Here is a 15,461-nt window from a genome sequence, read left to right as displayed (position 1 = left end):
ACAAGGGATTATTTCAATCCTTTTGTATCTGTTGAGGCTTGCTTGGTGACCCACTATATGGTCTATTTTGGAAAAGGTTCCATGTGGTGCTGAAAAGAAGGTGTACTCTTTTGAGTTTGGGTGAAATGATCTGTAGATATCTATTAGGTCCATTTGATTTAGGGATTCTGTGAGTGCTTTTATTTCCCTATTTGGTGTCTGTCTAGTTGATCTGTCCCTTGGTGAGAGGGGAGTGTTGAAGTCTCCCACTATTAAGGTATTAGGATCAATGTATGATTTAAGCTTTAATAATGTTTCATTTACGAATGTTGGTGCTCTTGTGTTTGGGGCATAGATATTCAAGATTGTGATGTCCTCTTGGTGGATTTTTCCTTTGATGAGAATATAGTGGCCCTCCTTATCTTTTTTGATTAACTTGGGTTGAAAGTCTATTTTATTAGATATTAGGATGGCTACTCCAGCTTGTTTTCTGGAACCATTTGCTTGAAAAACAGTTTTCCAGCCCTTTACTCTGAGGTAGTGTTTGTCTTTGTTGTATAGGTGTGTTTCTTGGATGCAACAGAATGTTGGATCCTGTTTCCTTAACCATTCTGTTAGCCTGTGTCTTTTTATTGGTGAGTTGAGTCCATTGATATTGATAGATAATAGTGACCAATGCATGTTAGTTCCTTTTGTAATGGAGTCGGTGATCTAACCCTGTTTCATTGCTTGTTTTCTTTTCATTTTTGTTGGGACATTATCTGTATGCCCTGTTTTCTTGGGTGAATTTGTTTTCATTGGATTGGAGTTTTCCTTCTAGTATCTTCTGTAGAGATGGTTTGCTGTGTAGATATTGTGTAAATTTAGTTTTGTCATGGAATATTTTGTTTTCTCCATCTATGTTGATTGAAACCTTTGCAGGGTATAGTAGTCTGGGTTGACATTTGTGATCTCTTAGAGTCTCCATGATACTTGCCCAGGCCCTTCTGGCTTTCATAGTTTCTGATGAGAAGTCTGGTGTGATTCTGGTAGGTCTACCTTCATATGTTACTTGGCCTTTTTCCCTTGCTGCTTTTAATATCTTTTCTTTGTTCTGTAGATTTAGTGTTTTGACTATGATGTGTCGTGATGTGTTTCTTTTCTGGTCTAGTCTATTTGGAGTTCTGTAGGCCTCTTGTATATTTATGGATATCTCTTTCTTTAAGTTGGGAAAATTTTCTTCTATGATTTTCTTGAAAATATTTTCTGGACCTTGGAGTCTGGAGTCTTCTTTTTCGTGAATTCCTGTTATTCTTAGATTTTGTCTTTTCATAGCATCCTTGATTTCTTGGATATTTTGTTATTGGAACTTTTCTGATTTTACTTTTTCTTTGAGAGAAGTATCCATTTCTGCAAGTGTGTCTTCAGCTCCAGAGATTCTCTCTTCCATCTCTTTTATTCTGTTGGTGATGCTTACTTTTGTGGTTCCTGATCTTTTCTCCAAGTTCTCCAGCTCAAGGGTTTTCTCATTTTGTGTTTTCTTTATTGATTCTAATTCTGTTTTCATGCCTTGCACCATTTCTTTCATGTGTTTGAATTTGGATTCCTGTCTCTGTATGATGGCCTCTATTTCTTTGTTCATTTCCTTTTTATATGCCACTAATTTTTCCTCTACTTGTGTATCTATTTGTTTGGCTATGTTTGCCTGTGTTTCTTTAAGGATATTGTCTATTTCTTCTTTCTTTGCCTCCAATTGACTGGCCATCTCTTTGAAAGACCTGTTCATTTCCTCCTTATGAGCCTCAAATAATTGGGCAAGCATGGCTTTAAAATCATTTTCCTGTGCTTCTGCTGAATTGGTGAATCCATTGATTTTGGGGTTTGCTGGTGAAGTCATGATGTCCCGATTTATGTTGGAAGTGTTCTTTCTCCTACCTCTGGCCATTGGCTTATCTGAAACCTTCCCTGTTTGTTTTTGGATTCTGCAGATCAGACTGGTGCTGTCTCTCTCTGGTGTCTGGAGAGTTCTTCAGGAAGCTGAGCACTCTCAGTGTGTGCTGAGGACTAGCTGTACCTGTGGGAGGAAAGTACGCAGGCGTAAACGGGGCAAATGTAAGCGTGTGTGTGCGCGCGCGCGTGTGTGTCTGTGTGTGTAAGTGTGCGTGGATGAGTTTCTTGAGGGACAGAGTGATGGCTAATGTTGAACCCTTGAGTGTGTGGGAGGGGCTCTGCACTGTATATGTCGCAGGCGCTAATGATGATTGCAGCGCAATTTCTGGCATTAACTGTCTTAACTCCTCAATCAGGCCCACAGGGCAGGAACTTCAATGTCCCTACTGTCCCTCTGTTTCCCAAAGTGGGTATGTGGGTGGGAGGGGGGTTCGATGCCTGGCTTCTGATTTGGAAGGACCCAGGATCTGGGGGACTGCAGATTCTCAAGGGTGCACTCACTTACAGGCAGGTCTCTTGGCAGAGATCTTGGTATCCGGGGCTCTCTGCTTTCTGGTTTGGCCCTGCTTCTTTGATGTGTTCTGCCAGTTCTGTGCTGCTGTCACTGCCAGGTTCTGAGGTCTTGCTGCAGCTGGAGATTTCAGGGTGGTCACTTCAGCAGGGATGGGGTAACCAGGCTCTCTGTTCTCTGGTTTGGCCCTGGTTAGTCTTAAACTGGAGGGCTGTGGTGCCCCGCCAGTTCAGTGCTGCTCCGCTCCCACTTCCCGCTGTAACTGGAGACTGGGTTGCTAGTCCCTATGCTTTCTGGGAAGTCCTGGGATCTCTTCGTTGTGCTCTCCAAGCTTGGGAGGCCCAGGGCCTGGTGTGTCCAGGTTGTATGAAGTTTCTGCCTGGTTTGGGTGAGTATATAGCGTATTCTCTGTCACTGTGGGATTGGGTGGGCCGTACCGTCAGTGATGGCGATCCTGAGGAGCTAGTATGGTGTCTAGCAGATTCGCACCCTGGGAGGATGGTGCAGTCGCTGCGTGAATCTGGGACTCCGGAGCACGTAATGCTGGCTTTTGTCTGCTGCTAAAGTGCTTGGGGCTCCGTCTCAGTGGCTGTATACCCTAGGCAGTTAGGTCTGCGCTGAGAAAGATGAGTCCACTGTGCCGCTGTGCCGAGGAGGAAGGAGGTCTGGGGGAAGGGAGTGCCGCAAGAACAAAGGATCGTTTCTCTCCTTCCCCAAGCAAGTCTCCGGGTGACCAGAGGCCAAAGTTTTCACCTCCTGCGATGTTCCCTGGTGTTCAGAAAGCCTCGCTCTGGTTGTCCTGGGTTGGGGGTCCTTCCATTCTCCAACTCAGAAGATCAGGTATCCAACCGCTCAGAAACTGTGTGTGCTAGTCGCCATCTTCCTCAGTAGATATTTCACACGACCCGAGGAAGACTGCTAATCTAATTTTATCATTTCAAGTGAAAGTGACTTCAAACCAAGGGAGAGTAATCTGAACAGTAAGCATAATTGCAAGTGCTTCAGTACATTTTGCATATAATAACGACTCCCCTGTGGATAATCGAAGTTAGCAAGAATACTAAAAGGTACTTTCTTTTGCCATGGTGAAAATGAACTGATATTTGTCTTATCCCCTGATCCACATACTAAAGTGGAAATTGCTTTCTGGGTTTTGCTAATTTTACTGACAAGACTTTGAATATTGTGTGAAACTTTGTTCTTAAGACTTTATTCTAATTAAATTCAAAGTGGAGAAAAAAAGATACATGTCAGAGAAATTTTACTCCTGCTCATGTCAGTATTTCTTTGTGACATTACCAGAAGTATTTATTATGATGTCCAAAAGAAGCCTAGACAACATCTATCTCAAAAGGTGCTGATGATGATTTGACTAGAACTAGATGTATCTGAAATTAATCTGAACCACTAAGCCACAAATATTAAACCAACCGAATGCCTTGATGAATAGGGCTGGGACATCTAAAATTTGCATATAAATGTAAAAATTTGGTATATTATACCTAAAGTACAATATTAGTGATGGTTCAGAGATTAAGAACACTGGCTGTTTGTTTTCTAGAACCCACATGGTGGTTTACGTCCACTTATAACTTCAGTTCAGAGGATCCAGTGTTGTCATAGTTAGGGTTACTATTGCTGTGACAAAACACTGTCACCAAAGTGACTTGTGGAGAAAATGCTGTATTCTGTTGATATTTGCACATCATACTTCATCATCAGAGGAAATCAGGACAGGAACTCAAACTGGGCAGGAACCTGGAGGCAGGAGCCAATGCAGATGCCATGGAAGGGTGCTCTTTACTGGCTGCTCATCATGGCTTGCTCAGCTTGCTTTCATCTAAAATCCAAGATCATCTTCCCAGGGATGGCATTTGAGAGACTAATAGATAAAGTAGCAGCGATTGTTAAGACTATGTAGAGTAGGCGTCGTATAGCAGTTAGCAAATTCCCTGAGGGGAGAGCTACCTCGCTGTGTTCTTTCCCCACCCACTAGAGATACAGTTGCTAGGAAACTGGACCCTCCCCCTAGGGAGGGACACCTGGTCATTAATGGTCTGGGAACCTTCCTATAGCCAATCGATTCAAAATGTAGCATCTTGACCAATAGATGCCTGCCAGGCAGGAATTGTCCCTGCCTTGGGCATGCTGGGAGGGACCAGAATCAATCACCCAACTAACCTGGGAGCGGTGCGCACTCAGCTCCCACAGCTTCGGCGGTGGGGCTGTGTAGGCCCAAGCTGCAGCTTGTAATTTACAATAAAAAGACCCTCATGTGTTTTGCAACGGACTCGATTCCTGGAGATCTTTTGGGGGCTCGCAAACTGGGTATAACAGCATTATGATCATTGAGCTGGGCCATTCCCCATTAATAACTAATTAAGAAAAGCCCTATCCACTTGCTTATAGCCCAACATTATGGAGACAATTTCTTAATTGAAGTTCCTTTTCAGATGACATTAGTCTGTGTCAGTTTGTCATAAAGCCATACAGTACAATTTCTCTTCTGCTTTGTATATATACAAGGGAGATACAAAGTACATATACATATACACAGGCCAAAAACTCATGCACATAAAATAAATAAAATTTAAAAACATGAGATTTTTCTCTACGGAAACTTTAAACTACATCAAGTAATGTAAAAGATTATACAAATGCACATCATAGAAGCTGAAGGAACACACCAAATTTCTGATGGTGCAGCAGTAAGAGGATGACCAAGTTCAAAGTCAGAAAATGAATTCTCTCCCAGTTCTGGCTAACTCTGCTTGTTGGTTTGTCTGGACATTAAACCGATTGTCTGCTACCTAGACCCAGTTGACATATCCAGTTCATTCAATAAGGTGCATCTTTACATGGTACACTTGCAAATCACATCTCAGGTGTTTTTGGAGACTATTCTTTCTTTTTTTTTTTTTTTTTTTTTTTTAACAGGGATTAAGGCTTTTTTTCTTTCTTTTTTAATATTAGTTACAGTTTATAAACTTTGTATCCCAACTGTAGCCAGCTCCCTCATTCCCTCCCAATCCACTATCCCTTCTTCATTTCCTCCCTGCCCCTTTCCAAGTCCACTGATGGGGGGGGACCTCCTCCCCTTCCGTGTGACCCTATCTTATCAGGCTTCTTCTGGACTGGCTACAAAAGCCTCCTCTGTGTCCTAGCAGGACTGCTCCTCCCTTGTGGGGTAGGGAGTTCAAGGAGCCCATCATTGAGTTCCTGTCAGAAACAGTCCCTGTTCCCCTTACTAGGGAAATCCACTTGGTTACTGAGCTACCACGGGCTACATCCGAGCACAGGTTCCAGGTTATATCCATAAATAGTCCTTGGTTGGAGAAACAGTCTCATATAAGACCTCTGTGCCCAGATATATTTGGTCCTTGTGGAGCTCCTTTCATTTCCAGCTCATACTAACTTCCCCTTCTTTCATATGATTCCCTGCACTCTGCCCAAGGTTTAGTTATGAGTCTCAGTATCTGCTTTGATACACTGCTAGATAGAGTCTTTCAGAGGCCCTCTGTGGTAGGTTCCTGTCAGGAGCCGTGACTCAGCGGCCTGCTTTGATATTTAAATCTCGGGGGAGAGATGGCTTTTAGGAGGCCTTTACTAAAGGCAGAGGAGAATTTGCAAGTCCTTTTGTTTGTGACAACAGGTGGGATAGCTCCTGAGGGTTACACCTCTTCCTCAGGCTCCTTGTGCAAATTAACCTATTGTTCTGAGATGTTTTACTGCCTAAAAGTAACTACTCAAAAAATAAAGTAGTCAGAAGGCTGGAGGCAGAGGAGGCAGGCAGAGACTTGAGACTTGCTGCTGGCACTGCTTGCTGCAGCAGTCTGCCTTTTGCTGTGGCTGTCAAGTCTGGACCTGTGTGCTGTGTGTTTATTTTATTAATTTTAATCCTCACACCCAACTCAAGAACCGTTCGACTCTGCTTGGCTGGCTCCGGCTGGTTCCTATCCTGTTACTTGTTTTCTCCTACTTCCAATGTCCATCCCATTTGACTTTCTAAGTGAAGATTGATCATCTTACCCCAGGTCCTCTTTCTTGTTTAGCTTCTTTAGGTGTACAATTTTTCGTATGTTTATCCTATCTTATAGGTCTAGTACCCACTTATAAGTGAGTATATACTCTGTGTGTCTTTCTGCTCCTGAGATACCTCACTCAGGATGATCTTTTCTAGATCTACCATTTGCCTGCAAATTTCATGATTTCCCTGTTTTTGATTGCTGAGTAATATTCCTTTGTGTAAATGTACCACAATTATCTGTATCCATTCCTCTGTTGAGGAACATCTGGGTGGTTTCCAGGGTCTGGCTATTACAAATAAAGCTGCTACAAACATGTTTGAGCAAATGTTTTTGTTGGGTATTTTTGGATATATGCCTAGGAGTGGAATAGCTGAATCTTTAATTTTTATTATTAGTTACATTTCATTAACTCTGTATCCCAGCTGTAGCCTGCTCCCTCATTCCCTCCCAATCACACCCTCCCTCCCTCATCTCCTCCCTGTGTTCAAATTTTCAGGTTCTGTTGCTCTCCTTGTGGAGTTCCTGTCTTCTCCAGATCTTACTATTTCCCACTTCTTTCAAAAGGTTCCATGCACTCTGCCCAACACTTGGCCATAAGTCTGGGCATCTGCATTGATAGTCTGTAGGGCAGAGCATTTCAGAAGCTCTCTGTGGCAGGTTCCTAACTTGTTTCCTGTTTTCTTCTTCTTCTGATGTCCATCCTCTTTGCCTTTTGAGATGGGGATTGAGCATTTTAGTCAGAGTCCTCTCTCTTGATTAGTTTCTTTAGATGTACAGATTTTAGTAGGCTTATCCTATAATATATGTCTATATGAGTGAGTATATACCATCTGTGTCTTTCTGCTTCTGGGACAACTCACTCAGGATGATCCTTTCCAGATCCCACCATTTACCTGCAAATTTCATGATTTCCTTATTTTTCATTGCTGAGTAATATTCCATTGTGTAGATGTACTAGAATTTCTGTATCCATTCAGATAGAAGCGGAGGAGGAACTCCCCTATCTGGGGACTAAGGAAAAGGCATAGGAGGAGAAGAGGTAGGGTCAATGGGACTGGAAGGAAATGAAGGAAGGGGCTGCAGTGGGGATAAGCAGTGACTACATTGTAATAAATAAATATATAAATAAATTTAAATATAAAAATAAATTTGAATTTAAAAATTAATAAAATTTAAAAAGAAATGCCCCTCTAAGCCTGTTGCAGTGGTGCAAACCTGTAATCCTAGCACTCGGAAAGACAGAGACCAGCAGATCTCTGTGAGTTTGAGGCCAGTCTAGTCTACAGAGAGAGTCCAGGACAGCCAAGGGTTCACATAGATACCCTGTCTTGAAAACCACAAAAAGAAAAGGAAAGAAAGAAAGAAAGAAAGAAAGAAAGAAAGAAAGAAAGAAAGAAAGAAAGACAAATGGAAGGAAGGAAGGCAGGAAGGAAGGAAGGAAGAAAGAAAGGAAGGAAGCGAAACAAAAAAAAAATACCCCTATAAACTTAAGTATTGAAGCCATGGTCCCCATTTGATGGCATTGTTCCGGAGGTTACGGAACTTTCAGCAGGGGATCTTTGCTTAAAGAAGCATGTCTTTTGAGATTCATAGCTGTACTCAGCTTCCATTCCCCCCTTTCAATTTCTTATGTGGTTGAGATGTGGTCTTTCAGCTTCCTGCTCCAGCTCTCTGTCGCCCTTATCTTTCTGGTAATCATGGGTTCTGCTTAAAGAACACCAAGCCCAAATAAATTTTGCCTTCCATTAGTTGCTTTTGGTGATGGGGTTTTGTTACAGTAAGCAATACATTGACATATTAGAGACTTTTAAGATAATGTTTAAAAATAAGTTTGGCTTTTCTTCTTTACTGAGAAACTAACTGCATATTTCACACAAGTATTTAGATAAATATACATTGAAAAAACTGGCAGGATGACATAATTTTCAATAGCAAGGTGGACACAGGAGGCAGAATTATCATATTTATTATCAGATTTGGCTTTCAGTATGACTTTGGGATAATCTTGATATCTTAGTTTGTTCACCAATAAAAAAAGAATGGGAATAATTACTGAACTGTAGGACTCTTATAAGGATTACCAAGTTCATATATTTGAAGTTCTATAGTCTAAGATGAAAGATTTTAGATGAGTGCAAAGTATTACTCAGGACATGCACTGTAGTTAATCTCACACTTAGGTTAATAGATGAAAGGCTCATTTTGTGCATTTCTGAAAAACTGTAAAGGAAATTATTTATCTTTAATATTAGGCCTACAATATTTTTAAGTGTTATGAACTGTGGCTAGGCATGAAGAAATGGTCTTTCACATTTCCAACCTTTTATGACATCTATAGAAAGTAGATATAGAAAGTATCTTGGGACTAGCAACGTTCAAAATCAAAAGCTCTCTAGATCAAAAGAAAAGAAAAAAAGTACCTAACAATATGAAAAAAATAAGCAGAGAAGTAAAATTAGGCCATACAGATCAAAGACAGCAGAGAAGAGGTTGGCATCACTCTGAAGTATAATAAACCGTTTTGCAAACACTGCATCTTTATTACAATTTACTCAAAATGACATATATCAAATGGAAACTCCTTGTAAATAGAAACATCAATGAGAACCACTCAAAATGATTTCAGTTATATGATATTTTATCTTGACTCAATTTACTCTGTATTTGAATTATAATAAAATATACTATCATTCACATTATTTAATACTATCATTTTCTTTGGGAAGGCATTGGTTTCAGTGGCTTAATGCCTAAGTGGAAGGTTCTGTGTGTGCTCCTCTTTGCTATGAACGGCCATGCTCAATAAGCTGCCTGTGTATCTCTATAATTCTGCTCCCAAGCCAAACTGGAGGAATATCAGGTGTGACACTCTGTAGTGGAGCCATCAACTATTATAGATTACAGCAAACTACAGAATTATGATATTAGATGTGATGAGTTTTACCTGAAAGAATATTTTTCTTGTCTAGGCACCAATAGAGCTGGGTATACAATGCAGTGTATAGTGGGAGACCATTGGTCCAGTCTTCAGTACTCATTGGCCCTCTTCAAAACAGATAACATAAAGCTAAATGTGTTACTTAAATTTACAAAAAAAAAATTATTCTAGAAATTATAACTTGAGTTAAATGATTTGCAAAACAGTACATAGGATAATTGTGAAGTAATAATCAACATAATTTAAAGTTTTAGATAAAAGGGTTATTTTTCAAATCTAGTGACAAATCTAGTCATAAATGATTTTGTGGGGACCAGAACATGGGAATGAAAGGTCAGAAGCAATTTGACTGCATGTTATGAACTTTATGAAGTTTTTATCACTTTATAGAAGCACAGATACAGACAGGATCTTAAAGACCTTTTCATCTTATCTCGAACTAAAATGCAAGCAGCTATGGTGTGCCCATAAGAATCTTTGCTTCATCCTTTTTGCCTTTATTCAAATGGATCAGTTACAGATTTATTTTTTTTTAAAACCTCTTCTGCAAAAGAATAGTTACTGGAAATGTGCAAGTCATTAAATAAATTTAAAATCCACTGATTTTTATTGTAGCCTACAGATTGAGTTTGCTCTTACCTGAAAGTCAGAAAACAGTTGTTTTTATGTCACAAAATGACACAAAGGTCTGAGCTTTGAAACCTAAAGTTTTGCTTCTTCAGTGTTTACTTTTCAGTGACTGTGACCTTCACCCCTTGGTCACTTTGTGACAGCTGCATTCACTATGTGTTTCTCTTAATAAGAGAAGAGGTCTGTTTTAAGGAGTTCACTGAAACAATCTACCTCCTAGCTCCTTATATCTCTCCATCATACTTCTTTCATGTTTTTATTCAGATGTCATCATTTCAGTGAGACTCTATAACATAATTAGTTGGTTGAAAATGGTCATTTTTCATACCATAGTCTTCATATGACTATGCTGATACAATATGGCTTTGCAGCTGACCTCGTGATGACAGAAGCCAAATGTTTCCATAACGCTGGGGAGTAACAGGCTTCATTTCTAAACCTTGGCCTAAAGTGACTTTCACATTTATGTTGATGCTTTTGATTTCTGACTACTGTCAAGGGGATGAAGCTGAAAAAGCAAGTGAAATATAGCCATCCACTCTCTCTCTCATCCCCTGGGTTTGCTTCTAATATGTAAACTTCACATTGCTTCTACCTGAAGCAAATCAGTTGTCCTAAGAAGTCATTGGTGAATTAAGAGCTTCTCATGATCAATGCAGCTAGCCCAGAGCCCTGGAATTTTGGTGCTCTTCCTGAGTTGTTTATGATGAGACTATGTTTGGTTTTTGGATCAACATGGGAAAGACTAAGGGTTCCAATGTGTATTGAAAAACTCAATGGCAGTGAGAAGAACTGGGTCTTTATGATTACTGTCTTGGCATATGACAAACCATGTTTAGGCTGCTCAAGTTGAAAGCATGTGTCAGTGTTAGGTAGGTTCTATGGGACCACAGGCTTCTGTCTCTGTACTGGTGTCAGTGTATAGCTCTGGACACTAGCAGATTTGCACAGTGTTTTCCTTTCCTCCACTTATTCTTCCTGTTGTTATTTCACGTGTAAAATAATATGTAGTCCTATTTAAAGTGGTAGATTGTTTTCTTTCAGTAGAATTTAAGCTCAGGATGGAATGAAAATGTTCATGACATATACACTAATATAGTGAAGAGTCTACCCCACTGCTTGGCATAGAGTGAATTTTTAATAAAGAGCTGACTGAGGGGTGGTGGTAAACAACTATAAACCAACATATGACTAATTGAATATTCAATTACATTGAAGTATTGGCATATCTACTAATTAAACACTCCTCTAAAGCATTAATGTATCTTTTAAATATTAATTACCATTTATTCTCTTTGCATCCCAGCTGTACCTACCTCTGTCTTTCCCTCCCAGTCCCACCCTCCCTCTCTCATCTCCTCCCTGCCCCTCTCCAAGTCCATTGATAGGGGAGGTCCTCCTCCCCCTTCCATCTGACCCTAGCTTATCAGGCCTCATCAGTACTGGCTACATTATCCTCCTCTGTGGCCTGGCAAGGATGCTCGCCTTTAGGGAAGAGGGGTCAAAGAACCAGCCATGAGTTTATGTCAGAGACACTCCCTGTTCCCCTTATTAGGGAACCCACTTGGATACTGAGCTGCCATGGGTTACATCTGAGCAGGGGTTCTAGGTTATCTCCATGAATGGTCTTTGGTTGGAGTATCAATCTCAGAAAACAACTTGTGCCCAGATATTTTTGATCTGTTGCTGTCCTTGTGGAGTTCCTGTCCTCTGCAGGTCTTACTAACTCCCCCTTCTTTCATAAGATCCCCTGTATTCTGCCCAAAGTTTGGCTATGAGTCTCAGCATCTGCTTTGATGCACTTCTGGGTAGGTAGAGTCTTTCAGAGGCCCTCTGTGATAGACTTCTGTCCTGTTCCCTGTTTTCTCCCTCTTCCGGATGTCCATTCCATTTGTTTAATGTATCTTTTTTAGGTCCATTTTGCAGCATCACATTTGTGTCACTAAATTTTATTCGTAGAAATTGCTCTTAAAGAAAACACCTTTCCCCTTTTTATTAATATATGTGAATTTAATTAGAAAGAAATTAAAATGACTATTTATAGATATATGAAAATTTGGGTATCATCGTCTAACTAGATTAGTTTTTTGATTATTATGTAATCAGTTACTCACTTACCTCAAAAATTTAGGCAAAAATCTTGATTAAAATTACCACTGTTATTTTAAAATAATGTAATTCCATTTCTTACTTTGAACCAGACACCCACTCAGTGTTGAACATCCAGGGGACTTTCTTGATTAAAACACTGAGTAATCTAATCACTTCTTTGCCATATAAATGGGTGACATTTGCTGAAGAAGCAGTAGTATGTGGCTCTTTAAAAACAGATTTTATGCTTATTGATTTGCTTAAAATAGTAACTCTTTGTTGGTGTATTTTTTAAAAAACTTTTATTTACATTGGTTATATCTTTTAAAAATTTATGTTAATTACAGTTTATTCACTTTGTATCCCAGCTGTAGCCCCCTCTCTCATTCTCTCCCAATCTCACCCTCCCCTCTTCATCTCCTTCTATGACCTCTCCAAGTCCACTGATAGGGGAGGTCCTCCTCCCCTTCCATCTGACCCTAGCCTATCAGGCCTCATCAGGACTGGCTGCATTGTCTTCCTCTGTGGCCTGGCAAGGCTGATCCCCACTCAGCGGGAGGTAATCAAAGAGCTAGCTACTGAGTTGTCAGAGACAGTCCCTGTTTCCCTTACTAGGGAACATACTTGGAGACTGAGCTGCCATGGGCTATATCTTAGAGAGAGTTCTAGGTTATATCCATGAATGGTCCTAGGTTGGAGTATCAGTCTCAGAAAAGACCCCTGTGCACAGATTTTATCTGTTTTTCGCTATTCCACCCCAATCTCATCCATTACCCCAACACCAGGTAGAAGAGAGAAAGGGTTTGTGGGGGAGCAATCTTGGTTGCCTCCTGCTTGTTAGGGTCTTTGGGTCCAATCCTCATTTCAGAAGATCTCCAATTTCTTGTTTCACTGCATTAACAACAACAGGAATCAAAGGCAGGGAACAGCAGCAATCTTGTTCTTTTTCACAGCTCTTCCACATTCTCTGGGCTCTGGCATTTATCCTTTCTCCAGAGTTCTCAGATTTAAACTATCTGCAACTGGCAAAGAGCTCCTCACAGAGCCCACATGAGACAAATAGTCTGCTGCTGTGGACAGTCTGAACAAGTCCTACATCTCACACCTGGGATTAAAACAAAAACATGTTAACATCCACAACAAATCCTGTTACTTAAATGTCTTTATTCAAACTGAAGAAAGTACAGCAATTTACTATTTATGCTTGCTATATTAGGCTCATTTTTATTTTGTGAAATATTATTAACCTTCAATAAATGTAATTTATTTATTGAAATTTTCAGATCTAATTAAAAGAAATACTTTCTTTCTTGCTAGGATAACTAGTTTTTTACATTATGGCTTGTTCTTATAATTTTTCCCAATTTTATCATGTTTATATATAGTTTATATAAATTACGATTTGTCAAATTGCACATATGTCATTTATCAAATAGTGTTAGCCATCTATGTGAATCTTCATTGCTTAATTTATTTGTCATTTCTGTGCCTGAACTTCTTAATAATTGTTCCTTTTCTTTTCCAGAACATGTAATTCATATTGTTTAAAACATTTCTGTTAAAGCTTAGTACTGAGCACCCCTTCATATTTCATCTCACACACACATAAGAGAGAACGAGAGAGGTTGAATGTTTCCACTATACAAGTTTTCACTAGAAACAATATTTTGTGAATACTGAAATAGAATATACAATAAAAATACCTTATCATGGTCACACTTTCACTCTCTTTATTCTTTACATTTGATTTTTTTTCCTGCAGCATCAACTTCTTCATGCTTTCTCCTTTTTTCTACCTTTTCTCAGACTGACTCTCATTCACAGACACATGAAGCTCTGTATGCTCTCTTTCTCCCTCTCTGTCTCTCTCTCTCTCACACACACACACTCACTGACTCACACACACAAAATTTGTTCATTTGACAGTTACTAGACAGATTTATAGAAATTTTATGTCTAAGAGTAATTTTTCTGAATAGCTTTTCCTGGAACCAGAAATAAAATTAAGTCTCAATTGTCTTTTTGTCTCAGAATACAATGCATTTTGTTCTACAGCAATATATTACAACATTTTATTACATAGATAATTTTTTTATTGTCTGACTCACCCAAGCAGAGCCTGAAGTCTTTTTGATTAGAGAACTAAGCAATTTTATTCAACATTAGACACAGCATGTAAAATACATAGTGAACATTTGGTAAGTAATTTTGAAGGTCTTAATGATTAGTGGTTTATTGCCAACATCAGCAGCTCCTCTGGCCTCATATTACATCTTTGGTTGCAGAAGCTGGAACCTAAGGACAAAAATATACTGGAAAATGTTACTTTGGCACCATTTAAAGCAATAGCATTTGGAGCTGTTTGCTGAAGTAACAGTCTCTTTGAATGAAGAATGGGAAGCTGCAGTAAGTGCTTGATCACAGATCAGACACATTTAGTGTTAATCTATTATAACCTTAAAAAGTTTCTGAGCCTCTGGGTAGCCAACCCCAGCGTGCCTCGTGGGCAATGCAGATAGGTCCACATACACGGAAGCAAGCCAGATCCTCAGCCCTAGCCAAATATGGAGTTGTTTGTGACAGGGAGCACTCAACATCGGGAAGGTGGAAGGCGGAAACCAGCTCCATCTTTAAGGCGCGGCATTATGCAGAGGCTATTTAAGCTGTGGGCTGGCTTTCCCCAGGGTCAGAAGATTGTTCAAGGTTCCTGAATAAACTGCATTGAGAAGAACAAAAAAAAAAAAAAAAAAAAGATCAGAAAGAAGGAGAGGAGGACCTCCCCTATCAGTGGACTTGGGGAGAGGCATGCATGCAGAAAGGGGGGGAGGGGGGGACCCGGAGGGGAGGAGGGAGGGGCTTAAGGGGGGGAATACAAAAGAAATAAAGTGTAATTAATAAAAGTTAAATAAAAAATTAAAAAAAAGTTTCTGAGCTCCTGCAGGCAGGAGACTGGTAGGGAGAGGTCTAAGTTGGATGTTCCTGTCCAGGTAGGTCTTCCATTGGAGGGCGGAAGGCACCAACCCATCCATAAAACTCAGAATTTGTTCTGCCTACAAGAAGTGTAGAGATAAAGGTAGAACAGAGGTTGAGGGAATGGCAAACCAAAGACTAGCCCAACTTGAGACCCACCTAATGGGAAGGATCCAACCCCTAACACTGTCAATGACACTTTGCTATGCTTGCAGACAGGAGCCTAGCATAACTGTCATCTGAGAGGCTTCATCCAGCAGCTGATGAAAACAGATACTGAGACCCCTAGCCAAATAATAGGCAGAGATCAGGGAGTCTTGTGGAAGAATGGGGAGAAGGATAGAGGGAACCTGAAGAATCAAGGAGACCACAAGAAGATCTACAA

Source organism: Meriones unguiculatus, chromosome 15 (assembly GCF_030254825.1).
Source record: "Meriones unguiculatus strain TT.TT164.6M chromosome 15, Bangor_MerUng_6.1, whole genome shotgun sequence".
Lineage (NCBI taxonomy): Eukaryota > Metazoa > Chordata > Mammalia > Rodentia > Muridae > Meriones > Meriones unguiculatus.
This window is presented reverse-complemented; position numbering follows the sequence as displayed.